The sequence below is a fragment of the Triticum dicoccoides genome, chromosome 3B (assembly GCF_002162155.2).
Source record: "Triticum dicoccoides isolate Atlit2015 ecotype Zavitan chromosome 3B, WEW_v2.0, whole genome shotgun sequence".
In the NCBI taxonomy this organism is placed as follows: domain Eukaryota; kingdom Viridiplantae; phylum Streptophyta; class Magnoliopsida; order Poales; family Poaceae; genus Triticum; species Triticum dicoccoides.
In genome coordinates this window covers 764,593,808-764,610,712 of record NC_041385.1, presented here as the reverse complement: position 1 = coordinate 764,610,712, position 16,905 = coordinate 764,593,808, and positions in this window count along the sequence as shown.

Sequence of the window (16,905 nt, the reverse complement as noted above, 5' to 3'; positions counted from 1 at the left end):
AAGGACAAGGTGCTACACAGCGACGATGACGATGAGCCCCGGCGTCCGAACACGGGGGGCAGAAGAAATTTCCTCCCCTGGTGAAAACGGTCAACATGATCTACGCTACCCACATCCCCAAAAGGGAACGGAAGCGAGCACTACGGGACGTCTATGCGATGGAGCCAGTCGCCCCAAAATTCACCCATGGTCAGCCTGTCCGATCACCTTTGATCGTAGGGATCACCCTACAAGCATCCGTCACGGCGGTTTGTCCGCATTGGTTCTAGACCCAATCATTGACGGATTTCACCTCACACGAGTCCTTATGGACGGAGGGAGCACCCTGAACCTGCTTTATCAGGACACAGTGCTCAAAATGGGCATCGACCCTTCAAGGATCAAGCCCACAAAAACTACCTTTAAAGGTGTAATTTCAGGGGTAGAGGCCCGCTGCACGGGCTCCATAACACTGGAGGTGGTCTTCGGATCTCCGGATAACTTCCGAAGCGAGAAGTTAATCTTCGACAGCGTCCCCTTCCGTAGCGGCTATCATGCACTACTTGGACGAGCCGCATTCGCTTGATTCAATGAGGTACCACACTATGCATACCTCAAGCTCAAGATGCCAGGACCTCGCGGGGTCATAACAGTCAACGGAAACATGGACCGCTCTCTACGTACAAAAGAACACATTGCAGCCCTCGCGGCAGAAGTACAAAGCGGCTTCCCCCGGCAAACCACCAATCCGGCGACAACAACTCTGAACACCGTCAAGCGAGTCCGAAGTACCCCGCAACAGGATCGCCAGGCACGCCAAGAGCGCGACTAGCAGTCCGGCCTCCGCTCCAGCCCCATCAAGGCAGCATTCGTGTCGCGCGTACACAATTATGCACTCAAAATACCATGGGCATAGGCGGAGGCGCAATAGTGGCACAGTCAACAGTGCGGGTTAGACGCAACATACTTTAATAACCCCCTTTATCTTTTAGGAACCCGCTTTCAGGCAACCTCTCCAGAAGAGCCGGATTATCGGACTTTCACAGGAGAGAAATCCCAAGGAGGCAAAAGGCGTCACGCACAAAGTGAATACCCAGGTGGAATCTATTCACAATCATTAATACCTGTTTTATATACCTGTATGCGGCCTGCCCTTGGATAGGACATGTCAAATAGTCCTATGTATCTCTGCTTAATGCATTCATTGTAAACATACGCTTAGACATATTATACATCAATGGGAGATTATATACAGCGTCAGCTTATTATTCCTATCTACACATTTTTCTATAAATGTTTATTTACTATTGCATCCGTACACTTTGGTACGTTTATTTTGCCAAGGGCTTCTTATGGTGCCCCGTAATACGGCAAGACAAGTCTGAACACTTTCAACAGTGCGGCACCCCGAACTTATAGCACTATATGCATCAGCTCCGAATCATGTCTTGGGTCCATAGTTGGGTTAGCCTGGCTCCCTTGTTTTGGTACCTTACGTTCCGTTATATTGGCTAAGGTAGCGCAGGGAGAACTATTGCGATTGTGTCCCGGTTCTTCCGGACGAGCACCTCAGTAGAGAAAGCCAAAAACTGACCAGCATGATGTGGCGACAGCTGGCCGCTGTTCGAGAGGTCTTAAAATCCTTAAAGATTTTTCCGCTTTAGGCGAGGAATCGGCCTCGTCCGATTTAGGCGTATATAGCGCCCCAATTCGGCCTTCCGAATTCTAGGAGCTTCACCGAAATTTAAAATTGTAGACTTCTATGGCTAAGTGAAGGTTATAAAGCCGCATTGTCCAATTGCCTTGTTCGCCGCGCTAGACACCTCCTTTAGGGACCAAATATTTGGATAAAGAGTGTCTGGGTTTTCCACGAACACCCTAGTACTAGTTACATGGGGGCGGAAGCCGACGACTGGCCTACTTTTAGAATTTTATAAACAGCCGCATAGAAGGTAATATTGTAAATCAAAACAGCGCTACATAGCGCAAGTAACTTCGTCTTTATATTACAAACATGACAGAAGTGAATTCACTCTAAAATTGTGTCCTTGGTACATTAATCGGCCATGATACGAGCACCTTTCATAACGCCATCGTAATATTATTTCAGATACCAATGCGCCTTGCCCTCTGGCGGTCCATCCTTCACGAGCTTTTCCGCGTCCAGCTTGCCCCAATGCACCTTCGCATGAGCAAAGGCTCGGCGGGCACCCTCAATGCAAACGGATCGCTTGATCACCTCCAGACGCGGACAGGCACTCACCATCCGCTTTATCAGACCGAAGAAGCTGGCGGGCAAGGGCTCACCAGGCCATAGCCGGACTATGAAATCCTTCATAGCTACTTCAGCCGCCCTGTGGAGTTCAACCAAGTGCTTCAGTTGGTCACTCAGAGGCATCGCCTATTTGGCTCCAGCATACTGGGACCAGAATAGCTTCTCTCTGGAGCTCCCCTCCTCGGCGCGGTAGAACTCCGCAGCATCAGATACGCTGCATGGCAGATCTACGAATGCCCCTGGAGAGCTCCGAATTCGGGTAAGTAAAAGAAATGCCTCCTCCACATGCTTGCTTTGTATTAAGAATGTCTTACCCGCTGCTATCTTCTTGGCTGCCTAGATTTCCTGCTGGGCCTTTTCGGCTTTGGCCTTGGCGTCTTTCATGCTCACAAGGGCCTTCGCAAGCTCAGACTCCTTTGTCTTGTAGTCACGCTCCAAGGAATCGAATTTCTTGCCGAGCTCCTGGAGCTCTTGCTGTACCTCGCCCACCCTAGCATTCTGCTTTTCGCGCTCAATACGCTCTATGGCCGCCTTGTCTTCGGCCTCGGATAGCGCCTTCTTCAGGGACGCCACTTCGGTCGTGGCCCCTATTACCAAATAATGACACTTTCTTAGGGTCACCAATTTTTTCTATCCTTTGTGATATGTGAATGGGGTGTTACTCACCTTTGTTTTTTTCGAGCTGCCTCTTCGTGAGGCCGAGCTCCCCTGGGCCTGCTCCAAGTCCCGCTTGAGTCCGGAGACTTCCGCTGTGCGGGCAGCAGCAGCAACCAGCACCGCTTGTTTATTCACATGAACACCTACTTTTAAACTCCTACGGATTATAATTGACCCTCTGTTTGGCTTTTTGTTCCGAACACCAAACAGAGTATCAGGGGCTACTACCTATCGGGTGATAACTTCACACTTTTTACTTACCTCAAAGCCTATTAGGAGGCTGGTGCAGGCTTCGGTTAGTCCGCTCTTGGCGAACAGAACCTTATGAATCACCGCACTCATAAGAGTGCGGTGCTCTTTGTTCATGGAAGCGCCATGAAGCGCTTCCAGCAGACTATCCGACGCCCCTGGCGTAGCGGAAATCATCAGCACGGATGGCTCGCCCTCCCTAGCGAGGGGTTGCCTGCCTGAATCCGGAGCCTTTGGGCTCTAGTATAGTGTCCGGCTGGGAGCCGGACTTGCTGCGGCTCCTGTCGGCACAGTCCGCGGGGCTCTTACACCCCGTGAGCTTGGCGTCTGGGGTTTCACCTTGAGGCGTCTCCGGAATCGCCTCCCCTTGCTCAGGGATTCTTTGGGACAACACCTCCGTGTCGTCCGCGGGCCGAGGGGAAGTGGCCGTTGGGAGCGAATTCATTGCCGAATCGCTCAAAGACCCATCCGAAGAAGATACCTCGGGATGGGCCCTGTCCGGACTGCATATGCGTGTTCGGCGTTATAACAGACTATAAAGCAAAGTCGCACTAAAATACAGTGGAAGTACAGATACTTACGATCTTATTGGGGGCTTCCCCCTGGGCAGCCACTCCTCGCTATAGGCGGCCGTGGTGGAGTATTCCGGAAGGGACGCCTTTCCCTTCTTGGGCATCCTAGCCTCCCCATCCGGGGCGACCTTCCTTTTCTTCTCCTTCCGAGTATGGGGAGGTGGCATTTCTTCTTGATCCTCCCCACCTCCGAGGGAGGAGCCTGCCTCGTCGTCCTTGGACGACGAGCCTATGACGGCCTTGCGTCGGGGACCCTTCCTGGTCCCTTGGGCCGCCCTCTTAGACCCTTCGGCCTCCCCGGATGGGGCGGCCCTCTCTTTCTCCTTCTCCTCCTCCCCTTCATGGGAGCTCGTCGTCTTCGGACGAGGCGTCCTATACGGCCTTGCGCTGGAGACCCTTCCTGGTCCCTGGGGCCTTCTTCTCAGCCTTCTTTTCTGGCGCCTTGTATGGCGCCGGCACTAGCATCTCCGTTAGGAGAGCGGTCGTCAGACCTTCTGGCAGCGGAGCCGGACAGTCGATCCGCTTCTCCGTCTTCACGTACTCCTGGTTAAGTACACACGATAACTTAGCATCTTCCCATGAGTATGCTGGGAAAGCTACAGCTGGTGATGGTTAGAAAACTCACCGGATGGGGGGATTGCTCAGTGTGGAGTCCGCGGTCCTCGGACGTGGGAGGAGGTGTTTCGGTATCATTAAACAGCACCTTCCATGCATCCTTAAATGTCATGTCGTAGAGCTCTTGGAGTGTCCGGTGTTCGGCTGGGACGAACTCCCACAGATTAAAAGCCCGTCTTTGGCACGGAAGAATTCGGCGGACGAGCATGACTTGGACCACGTTGACAAGCTTGATGTTCTTGTCAATCATACTTTTGATATAGTTTTGAAGTCCGGTCAGCTCCACAGGCTCGCCCCAGGCCTGGCCCTTCTTCTCCCAGGAGGTGAGCCACATGGGGATTCCGGATCGGAATTCAGGGGCCGCCGCCCAGTTGGCACCATGCTGCTCGGTGATGTAGAACCACCCATATTGCCACCCTTTCATGGTCTCCACGAAGGAGCATCAAGCCAGGTGACGTTAGGCATCTTGCCCACCGTGGCACCTCCGCACTCCGCTTGCTGGCCACTCACGATCTTCGGCTTCACGCAGAAGGTTCGTAGCCACAAGCCGAAGTGAGGCTTGATGCGGAGGAAGGCCTCGCACACGACGATAAACGCCGAGATGTTGAGGACAAAATTTGGGGCTAGATCATGGAAATCTAGCCCGTAGTAGAACATGAGCCCGCGGATGAAGGGATGAAGTGGAAATCCCAGTCCACGGACGAAGTGGGTGAGAAACACGACCCTCTCATGGGGCTCCAGAGTTGGAATGATCTGCCCTGCATTCGGTAGCCGGTGCGCGATGTTTGCGGCCAAGTATCCGGCCGCCCGAAGCTTCGCAATATGCTCCTCCTTCACGGTGGAGGCCACCCACTTGGCTCCTGCTCCGGACATGTTTGGATGTGCGGAGAAGGCGTGGACTTGGGCGCTGGAGCTCGAGGAGGCAAGAATGGATTAGCGAAGGAGGAAGAAGGCATGGGTAAAAATGGGGAACTCTTATCCCTTTATAGAGGCGACGAAAGCGGTGCGCCTCCCCACTTGCCCGTTGAGGGTCGCTCATTTCCCAAGCGCCATGATAGATGGCGCGGTTGGGTTACCCATACCCGTATTGATGGGAATCCCATGATAAGGGTACATGATCTCTGCTTTGACAAGACGTGCCGAGGAAACTGCCTCACGATGTGCGCTGTGGCTGGTTGTGGAAAAACGGTTCAAATAATAAACCGACTGTGGTGTCATGTCACACCGTACAAAAGTTGTTAGCAGGTTACATTTGTGAAATATTATTCTCTCTACGGTGGTATGCGAAGAACATCTTGCAGATCCGGACATGACTCAAGTGTTCGATAATTACTATGGAGTATTCGGAGATGGAACCCGCCTTGCAATGCCGAAGACAAACTGCGCGCCGGACTCATCGTCATTGAAGCTTGGTTCAGGGGCTACTAACGGAGTCCTGGATTAGGGGGTATCCGGACAGCCGGACTATATACTTTGGCCAGACTGTTGGACTATGAAGATACAAGACTCAAGACTTCGTCCCGTGTCCGGATGGGACTCTCCTTTGTGTGGAAGACAAGCTTGGTGATTCAGATATTATGTTTCCTTCCTTGTAACCAACTCCATGTAAACCCTACCCCTCTCTGGTGTCTATATAAACTGGAGAGTTCGGTCCGTATGAGGACGATCACAACATTCATAATCATCATAGGCTAGCTTCTAGGGTTTAGCCTCTACGATCTCGTGGTAGATCAACTCTTGTAACACTCATATCATCAATATCAATCAAGCGGGAAGTAGGGTTTTACCTCCATCGAGAGGGCCCGAACCTGGGTAAACATTGTGTCCCTTGCCTCCTGCTACCATTGGCCATAGACGCACAGATCGGGACCCCCTACCTGAGATCCGCCGGTTTTGACACCGACAATGGGGTCTTAGCATGTGTGTGCGTGTGTGTGCGTGTGTGTGTGGTGGGTGTGTGTGTGTGTGATGGGTGGGTGGGTGGGTGTGTGTGTGTCGCAGGGTCCTCGGTGGCGGATGTAATTTAAGTGTGCATGGCTTCATCATAGAGAGGCGATGTGTATGGCATAGGCCACCAACGATGGGGTGTGAGAGAGAAAATACCCGTAGGAAGGGAAGAGAAGGTGTGTGCGCGCGAGAGGAGTCGACATCGAGAGAACGTGTTTGTTCGAGAGACACTGATGAAGACTACTATATATTGATGGTGCATGTAGGCGGGAATTAAACAAAGGGATGGTCTTATTGGTTTCAAGGATATAGGAGAAGATTGAGAGGGGGGTAGCCAGAAGGAGATTGTTAAGTGTGACTGTGTGTTTTACCCATCCAGGCGGAAGTTATGTGCACACAAGAAGAGAACGATTCGATGTGGCGTTAGGGTTGAGGGTAAGTAACTACGTATATATGGAGACATAGAGACCTTGAACGTGCATGTGTGAGAGGTATACATGTATATGTGGGATGTGTGTGTGTGTGTGTGTGCGTGCGCACGCATGATCAAGATAAAAGAAAGAAGACATAAGTCATAGGATCAACGACATGGGAGAGATGGATCGGTATGACAATATGCATGCATGTGAAAATGCAGGGAAGAAGGCCCGACAATTGAGCATGTGTTTTTGTCTTTAAGAGATAGTGGCGTGGTCTAGAGCATGCATCTATGGTGAGTAGAGGGAGTGAGTCACAACAATTGTGCAAAAGAGATCAACCTATAAATGCATATGCATGGAGAGACATATATAGTGTGGGTGATAGGAAGCAAGACTGTGTGCAAGAAAGAAATGTTGACAAAGAAACTACAGATAGATACAGAGATGGAGATGCTAGCTAGAGGGACATCCACTAGTTTGAGTGTTGGAGATGACCGTCAGGTGGTTCAGAGGGTGAAGTTATGTGCGTGTGAGAGAAAGATAAAAAGAGGGCACTTGACTGCATGTAGAGAGAAACATATGTAGTGTGCGTGATAGGAAGCAAGAGTGAGGGCGAGAAAGAAGGTTGATGGAGAAACAGATAAATAGAAAGATAAAGATGCTAGCTAGTGAGTGTTAGAGATAGGAGTCGAGTGGATCGGAAGGCTGAGTTATGTGTGTGGGTGTGAGAGAGGTAGAGAGAGGGTGCATGTGAGTCACATACAAACAAATATGAGAGAGAAATGAGATCCCGAGAGATGGAGTTTTGTGTGTGCGAGAGATAAAGATATTTCACGACAAGAGTGATAGCTAGAGAGACATATGAGGGAACGCAAGATATATCTAGGGAGAGAGAGTGTGTGTGAGCGACATACAAGAGAACAGTAGAGAAATATGAGACCCTGGGAGACAGCGTTTGTGTTTGTGTGTGAGAAAGAAATATTTAAGAGGAAGATTCGTAGGTTCTCATAACTAAGGAGCGAAAGACATCTCTGTATGAGGGGTGTGCGAGTGGAACACAGGGGAATAGTAGAGAGAAATGAGACCCCGGGAGACAAAGTTTTGTGTTTGTGTGAGATAAAGAGATTCCACATGAAGAATCATAGTTAGAGAGACATAGCAGGGAGCGAGATATATTTAGATAGAGATAGAGTGATGTAGGTCGAGGGAGAGAGTACCGTCAGTGTGTTACAAAGATAAAAGATCATTGTCGACATACAGGTGGCACGAGAGATACCCGAGAGACGATGAACGCATATAGGTCTAGGAGATAGTCCTATATAAGTATGAGTGATATCTACATGAGATGAATATCTGGATTAAAGGGGATTCAAATATTTCAACTGGAGATCACGACATCGATAATATCATAACGCAAATTGGTGTATCAAACATGCATATTCATTTGAATTTGGGGACAAGTGTAATGTTATATAGTTTATCAATATTGGCGATCCATAGATTCTTTAATTAGAAATGATGCATGGTTTATATGCAATTAATGTCTAAACGGGATTACACTATATGTTGCATGTGTGAAACACATTATATATGTTTGAGAAGTAAAAAGAAACCGCATGAAACACACATTAATTGGAGACAGTTAGCGAGGAATGCATACATTGGATTTCAACATAAAGTGGTTTCAAATATTTGAAAATCCAAATTGATGGATACAACCTTATGAATTTGAGATCATGCCATTTGTAAATCATATTTATGTATAAAGGGTGTTGTGCTTTTGAAAGTATATATAAAATGATGTATATAGAATTTAATTCCAATCGAAAATGGATCCCGCCCGAAAAAAATAGAATACAAACGGGATTCGAATTGAGTTGGCACGGTAAATGTGCACTTTGCAAAATTTGAACGAAGCAGGGAAAGTCGCAGTAACCGCCCAAAACCAAAATCTGCGAGATGGAAATTACTACTGCCTATCCGTGCCACGCAAAGCCTATCTGCTCGATTTCTATAGGTTTCGATAGGGGTAGGTTTGTAATTTCACCCAAACGTGACATAACCACCTCTCACCCGGATTCATACACGGTGGGCGCCAAAACACAGTGTGTCCTCGGCCGAAATCGACTCCCTCCCCGATTCATACACGGCGGGTGCCAAAAACAAACTCTCGTCGGCAAATATTTGGTGTATGCGAGATTAACGTCCTAGCCCTAACTGACTAATATTGTTGTGATGTCGGAAATTTGAAACGGGGGCTAAGTTTGTAAATTTCCTCGCATTTGAGACAAGCGCGCCATGAATACATGGTTCCCCCTTCCTCTCTACCTCCATTTTCCCCATTCGTACTCCGTGGGTGCCAAAACACCCTCTCCACCCCAGCCTCCTCCATCAGCCACCCCATCCACCGTCGTCCTCCTCCACCATGCCGGAGCTGATATCCCGATGCCGCCGTCCATTACAAGAGATCGACCTCTCTTATCCACGGCTTCTGACCGGGATCCTTACATCCCGTCGTCTCGCTTCATCCCTGCCATCGTCCACCTTGTCGGCGCTGCTCCTACAACCGTCTCGTCCACCGCGCCCCACCGCCACCGTCTACCCTCCTAGATCTGCTTCCACGCCGCCGACAGCCATCGCTACCGCAGCACCGTCAAATTCTCAACAGATGCATACACGGCGCCGCATCAGAGGCAGTACTCTTTCGTATCTGCTCAACTTATTTATCGCAGCAAGAAAATAGATCGCCACTCCTTTACTCTGATTTCTTGTCTTGGTTGCGAAGTTTCCTTTGTCCGGTTTGCACCTTCAGATCCCCATGGAACACTCAACACTATACTCCCAATGCTTATGGTTTTCCCCTTTTATATTCCACACTAGTTAAATCACAGTAGACTAAATTTCCAAATTGGGTCAGTCGATTTTTCAGAGCTCGCCAGAGTTCGCTCGTGCGAGCGAAGGGGCTCGGGTGGTTCTGGGGGCCGTGGTGGGGCCTCGCCAAACAAAGAAAACTCAACGTGGGTGGGGGCGGGGGTGGCGGAGGAACACAGGCAGTGGGGGCCGATGGTCCGGCCGGCGGCCCGTGCGGTTCTATATGGGAAGAATCAGAGACGAGGAAGAAGAAGGGTTAGGAGACGTAGGATCTTCATCCAACCGCCTGAAATGGTCGAGAGACAGCAGGGAGTTGCATTCTTAATGCGCTCTGGTTCATCATGTGTGGGCACTACGCAACCAACATTTTATTATCCAAAATCTGCTTTCTCTTCTTTACCATGTTCCTCTTCCGTTCTTCTTTAATATGTACTCTCTTCGTTCCTAAATACAAGTCTTTGTATAGATTCCACAATGGACTACATATGGAGCAAAATGAGTGAATCTACAATCTAAAATGTATCTGGATACATCTGTATGTGATCCATAGTGAAAATCTCTACCAAGACTTATATTTTGGAACGGAGGGAGTATGATAGTAGTACAGTATGTTCCTTGTAGTGAAGATGAGCAGGGACATTTGCAGTGTAGAGGTCTATACGGTCGGTTGTGATGGAAACTTTGAGCCTCTTTGATTTTTAGGATTTTTTAAACATAGGAATAGGATCTGTAGTAGCCTGCCTACTTGAATCCTATAAGAATAGCAAGGAAATGCGGGGAGTTGTGTCGCCTTTGAGAGTTACACTGATATTAACAGTACGGCACCTTCAGTTGAAGAGAGCTGGCATCCGAAGCCTTTCTAGCCGTACCGGCAATACTAGCACATATATTCCAGCAAGTTCCACTTTGCTGATTTTACTCTGATGCTTACGGTTTTCCCGTTATATCTACACTATGATCTGTGTAGCTTCTTTGTGTCGCACTAGTAGCAGTCCACTCTTCAAGCTAAACACTGCAATGACTTACAAAATTGGCACCAAGGCATTGACTGCCATTCTGGATGCAATGAAACACATACGCTCCCCACCTGTTGACTCTTGTTCAGAATATGATCCTAATGACTCTTGTTCAAAATTGCCACATATAGAGAGACAGCATGGAATTGCATTTCTTTGGGCGCTGTGATTCATCATGAGTGGGAAACCAACATTGTATGCAATGAAGCGGAACCTCAAGAATATGCTTCCTCTTCTGTTCTGTAACATGGTCCTCTTTTGTTATTCTGTATTTAGTACGTATAGTATGTTCCTTGTCAGGAAGGGGAGCAGGGATATCTGCAGTCAACAGCTGATAGAGCTGTCCTGTACGTGATCGATAGGCTTTCAATTACTAGCGGCAATACAACACCGTATTTTCAAGCCAGTTCCACTTTCCCGATTTATATATCATGGTTATAGTGTACCCCTTTTATGTACACTATGATCTGCCTAGTTGTTGTGTGCCAACTATCCTTACTTCTGGAGCCTATTTTTTGTGTACTTGTGCCAGATTATATAAATGCATGCACCATATTACAGCACACATGAGCTCTCTCATCAGAATCCAGTGATAGCACACAAGTGTTTACAGGGGCGCCCCTATATTAGAATATCCTCTGCATTACAAAGATAATCTCACAACTATTTATGTTTTCTTGGTTCTCAGATATTATAGGTAATTACAATGAATATTAGAATCCGCGCATCAGAAGAATATTGTGGAACATTGCAATGACTTACAAAATTGGCACCAAGGCATTGAGTGCCATTCTGGATGCAATGACACTCATACGCTCCCCACCAGTAGATTCTTGTTCAGAATATGATCCTAATGACTATTCTAACCTCGAGGAGTCAAAGGCAGATGGCCTGTCATGTTCACCCATCAAGGTGCCTGTTCTAATTTGGCAAGGTTTTATTGATTGCGCGTATCTTGCATATGTTGTCTTGCATTTCTTCTACTTTGTTGCACCGCCATCTGCTTAGTTTACTCATCATATATGTCGAGATGCCATGCCCATCCATTATCAATACATATTCCATCTGTCATCATACCATGTTTTTTCACTCAAATGTTGTTCTTTTGCATCAGACATCAAAAAGGAAGAGGGTGATTGCCGAACCTGAAGGAGCACCAGCAAAGTCCTTGAAAAACGTGGTTGTGCCAGAGAAATTAGACATCACCCCACTTATATTGGTTGTACAACCAGTGACACAAAATGTAGGACCGACTCCAGTAGACTGTACCCATACTTCACTGGCCACACCACTAGCCCCACCACATAGGACCTGCACTCCGGCAAAAGGTATGCCGATTTCAGTTGCCATAGCACCAGCCGTACCACAGAAAAATCCCACTCCAGCAAAAAGTACAGCAAGTCCACCAGCCAAAGACCTATCCCAACTGTAGAGATGGCCAATTCCTGCAGATTGGAACCCCATTCCAGTTATTCCCAGTTTAAAAAACAATGTTTCAATGTTGTTAGGGACTATGTGCATATATTCCCATCATGGGAAGATTATAGTGAAGACAAACACCATTTTCACATCTTCCTATCCCACTTACGTGTAAGTGCTATTATTCATGGTGATTATTCTCCTATTTTCTGTTGATTGAACACATCAACGATTTACATTACATTGTTGTAAGTAGGCGAGGGTCAATCTGGATAGTCATGACGAGCAAATCTTGCTTGTGCTTTTCAAGGAAGCATTGCAGCAGTATCGGTGTTACCTAAGGAAATCACACTTTGATGGCAAGTCTATAAACAAATTTCCGGTGAAGTCTCCTGTGATAAATTTAGAAGACATTGAATGGAAAAACCTTGTTATGCACTGGTCTCGTTCCTAGGATGAGGTAATGTCTATGATATCGCATGACAATTTGAACTTATACTTTTCCGCATGTTCTTTTGGATCTTTTTTGCAGGATATCTGCTCGAAAAAGAATTCCGGTTTGAAAAGAATGATAGGATATCGCAAATATGCTGCCCGATGCTTTGCTCTTGTTAGTACATGTTGTCATGTATCATTGTACTTGCATACATACCTGGTTCATTATGTGATAGCAGTATGCATGATAGCTTGCTTATCAATTGTTCGCTCCAAATTATCTAATCTGTGTGAATGGTTACATTAGTGTAGAATATATCCAATGCCAATGAAATTTTTTAGGTCTACATTGTTCTTGTAAGTACCTGCTGTCCTTTATCAGTGTAATTATATTGACAGGTAGTTGTTCATGTACCATCACTCTGCAGCTTATTTTACTTTGCCCTCCATTTTCTACACATAAGATCAATATTTACTCTTACCATAAGGTTGGATAACACCGATGGTACTGAAGAAGTTTAGCTCTGCATTGCTCTTGGTTGTACCTTTTGCCTGTATCGCTGTACTTAAATTTATAGCTACTTGGTTATGTAGCATCACTCTTCATCTGATCTTAAATATTCTCCATTTTTTCTTATATTATCACATCTATATTTACTCTTAACAAAATGTAGAATAAAGGCAATGCTTATGAAGAAGATTCTGTGGTAAACTTCTTGAATTGCCCCCCCCCACCCCCCCATCAGCATGGACAAGGGCTTTATAGAGCTTGCCTTCACCAATAATGTAAGTTTGTCCTTCTCAAGCCTTCAAACTTTGTTGTGTATATTTGGTTAGGCATGACTGCAACAGCTGTTTATTTTTGGTGTTTGCATCAAATTGCATGTTTAAAGTTTATTATGTAGTTCATAAAAAAAAGTTTGTCCTTCTCAATTTAAGTTTCAGTTGTACAACCAAGTTCCTTCTTCATACCATGTAAATTAAACTATACAGAGCAAGTGATCTTATTTTGCCAATCTGAAATGGGATAAATTGACAGCACACTAACCACTGATACTTATGAGTTCTTGATCTGTAGTCCAGTGGTGTCGTGAAGCTGCCAACTCCTTCACAATGTCATTTCCTGGCATGTCTTGACCTGAACAATACCATATTGTGTTAATGCAATTTTAAACTGTGTCACTTTATTCGTCAGTAAGAAATGTGATGACTTGTCAGCACTGGTACTTACATGTGCAAAACCTGTCATCTGTCTGCTTGTTTATCTTTTAGAGTGAGGAGGGTATAAGTGTCAAACATGTGGCACCCCGGCTCAGAGAAACCGGTTTACCATGCATTGCCATCCCAGAGACCATGTCTTCTAGCAACACACAACATCTTGGTACAAAAAACGACCGCTTTATTGATGCTAGCGGATCAAAGTTTATATTACCACAGGTAGCGAGGCCAAGCGGCACACACGGTGCGGCTGAACAATATGTATATTATTTAGTGAACATAAAGGGGCCTCGATCATAACAACTACACGGCAGCAGAACAACGTCGTAGCGGAACTTCATAGCACAGGGACACCGATGTGGACACGATCTAGACTCGAACAACACTCCTTTCCAATGAGACTTTCCTGAAATCTGGCATGACACATTAGGTTAGTACATTGAATGTACTTGCAAGCACACAACAAACATAAAAATAATGACAAACAATATCATGATAATTAACTAATTATTAATAATGCAACAAGATAGCCAACATGATGTGATTATGCTCCTGAGAGAAAAATCTCTCGGACTGGCTTACCAACGGTGATTGCTCTTGGATCACAAACGTACCATCCTCAAGGTCTTAACTAGAGATATCTCGTGATCTTTCCGGCGATCACAACCACGACCAACACTTGGTCTCAAACAACAAGATGACCTTTCCGCCATCATCAACGGTGCAAACTTCATAACTTAGTGTGCAAGATTTATTTAACCTTGACCCATGGTGTGACCTACTTTCGAGCGTGTCTGTAACCATGGAATCGGCTATCGATAGATTAATACACTCTACAGAGGTAGCACACTATACCCACACCACGGAACCCATGGACTCGCACTCCCATTCGGGTGGACCAACGGCATTCCGACGAAACCCCTCCATTGCCATGACACTCTCCCGGCCACTCCGACTCACTCCCCACTGGGCTAGTCCTGGGTGGCCCCGTGTCTACCAAAGACACAACGACCACCGTCATGGCCAAAACATAGACTGTCCCACATGGGGACACGGTACCAAAATTCAACAACGGACGCACAAGGTTATGTCGGCTTACCGGGCCAGGGTACCGCACGCCCATAACCTTCCCTCATTGGAGGCACCGACCAGAGGCATGACAACGGACCGAATAAAGGCCTTCCCATAAAGGCAAATGTGGTTGCACTGGGAAAAACTCATTTCAGTGGCACAATGACCCGGTCAATGATATATTTTCAAGTTGAGTTATTATCAGGTTCAACTTAAAATGAAAATAACCAGTGTCAAAGTATGCCATGAAATACAGCACTAACATATGCTACACATATCAACGGAAAATGACTGAGTCAACTATATCCACACTAAGCATCAACAACTCATGACACTTCTCTTGTTAGGATTAAACCTTACTTTAAACAGAATCTTTCTAGCAAATTTATCATTTTTCTCATTCATGAAAAATAACTCCACATAATTATTTATATCCATAGCTATATTACTCTTTCATAACAAAATTAATGCTAGTTTCTTTACCAACTTAGTTAGCTTTAAACTTTCTGTAAATCAAGCATATTAACTTAAACAAGCATCTAACAGAATATAAATAACATAATAGTGATTTAAATGCATGGATTAAATCATTCATTCAAGTAAGAAAATCATAAATATTGTAATGGCACCATGAAAATGTTGATGTGGCTTGCCTTAGTGCAGATGAGGTTGACAAGCCTCCTGGTGATCCTCAAGACAAGCCTCACCCTCTGAAAATATTTAAAAACACAAAAAGAAAACATCAAGAACCCTTCTGAAATTCACCAGAAAATCTAGACAGCAGGGGAAAATCCCATCTTTGGTGAGTTGTTAGATTTCTTTACAAAGAACACAATGCAAAAAGAATCAATTCATTGGGACTTATGGTTAAAGAGTTTTGGTTGTTTGAAGTTCTCTGGAAAATATGAAATTTGAATTTAATTAAAAATAGACTGGGGGTGACGTCAAAGGCGTAAAGCCTCGGGGCGCCACCACTCGTACCGCTTCGTGCGCATACTGAGTGGCTGACTAGTGGGCCGCACTAGTCAGGTGTGGGGGAGAGGGGGAAGGAAACAGAGGATGGCGTGGCTTCGCCGGAGCACACGTCGGCGACGAGGGCTTCTTGGCCAAAACGAGAGGGAGGGATCAAGAGAGGAGATGGAGGCGCACCTGCCCATACCCGTAGATTAGCTAGGAGTGGTCGGACGGTGTCGGAATCAACCTCTCTAGTGGAGGCAGAGAGCGGAGGTCGCCAGAGACGAAGACGATGGTGAACAGAGGTGACTCCAGGGGCTCCAACTAGGCAGAACAGCACCACCGGAGAGTGGCGGAGGCCCTGGAAGGGTTGCCTAGGCCTGGGAGGGGCTGGAGCTACAAAGACGACCCGAGGGGACTGCCGACGAGCTCGAGCTCGGGGACGGCGGCCCGCGGCCTACCCGGCCGGGCTACGGCTATCTACGAGATTGTGTATTGTGTGGGAGGTGTGGATGGTGCTCGATGAGGCTGGGGAAGGCTCCATTTATAGCCGGGCATCGAGGGGGGTTCGGGCTCCACCGGTGGACACCTAGACACGGCGCCCGACAGCGAACGGTGTCAGTGAGAGGGGGAGAAGGCGACGCAGCTCACGCGGGGACTGTGGGCGAACGGGGACGAGCACAGGGGCACTAGGGTGACGACGAGCACAGTGCGCACCGCACTGTTACGTTGGCCGAACCACGCCCGTGCTCGCTGCGGTGAGGTCCGGCGTCAGCAAGCGCCAAGAAGGATTTAAGAAGGTCGAGACGATGATGGAGGCGAGGTTTGGCAAGGTTAGGTAGGCGGGGAAGCGAGCACGCGCGAAACAGAGGCTCGGGCGGCACTCAAAGCGCGTCAGCTGGATGCCTGCATGCCTCGACGAATGCGGTCTCCGCGTGAACTCTGACCTTAGGCCGACCTAAGCCCAAACTTCATGTCTGGCTTGTTGTTCGTGGTAGTTTTGAAGATTACCACACTTTTTTATGGACCCAGACGCAGTAGGATAGATTTCAACTGCCTGGTAAGTTTCTGATCAATAACTTTGAGAGCTTACTGTGGTCAAACTACTGGGAGTTGGGAGCTGGGCTTTGGAGGCTAGCAATCATCTACTAAGGTGATGATGCACAAGAAAAATCAGCCACAATGGAGCAAGTAAAATGGTAGTTGTT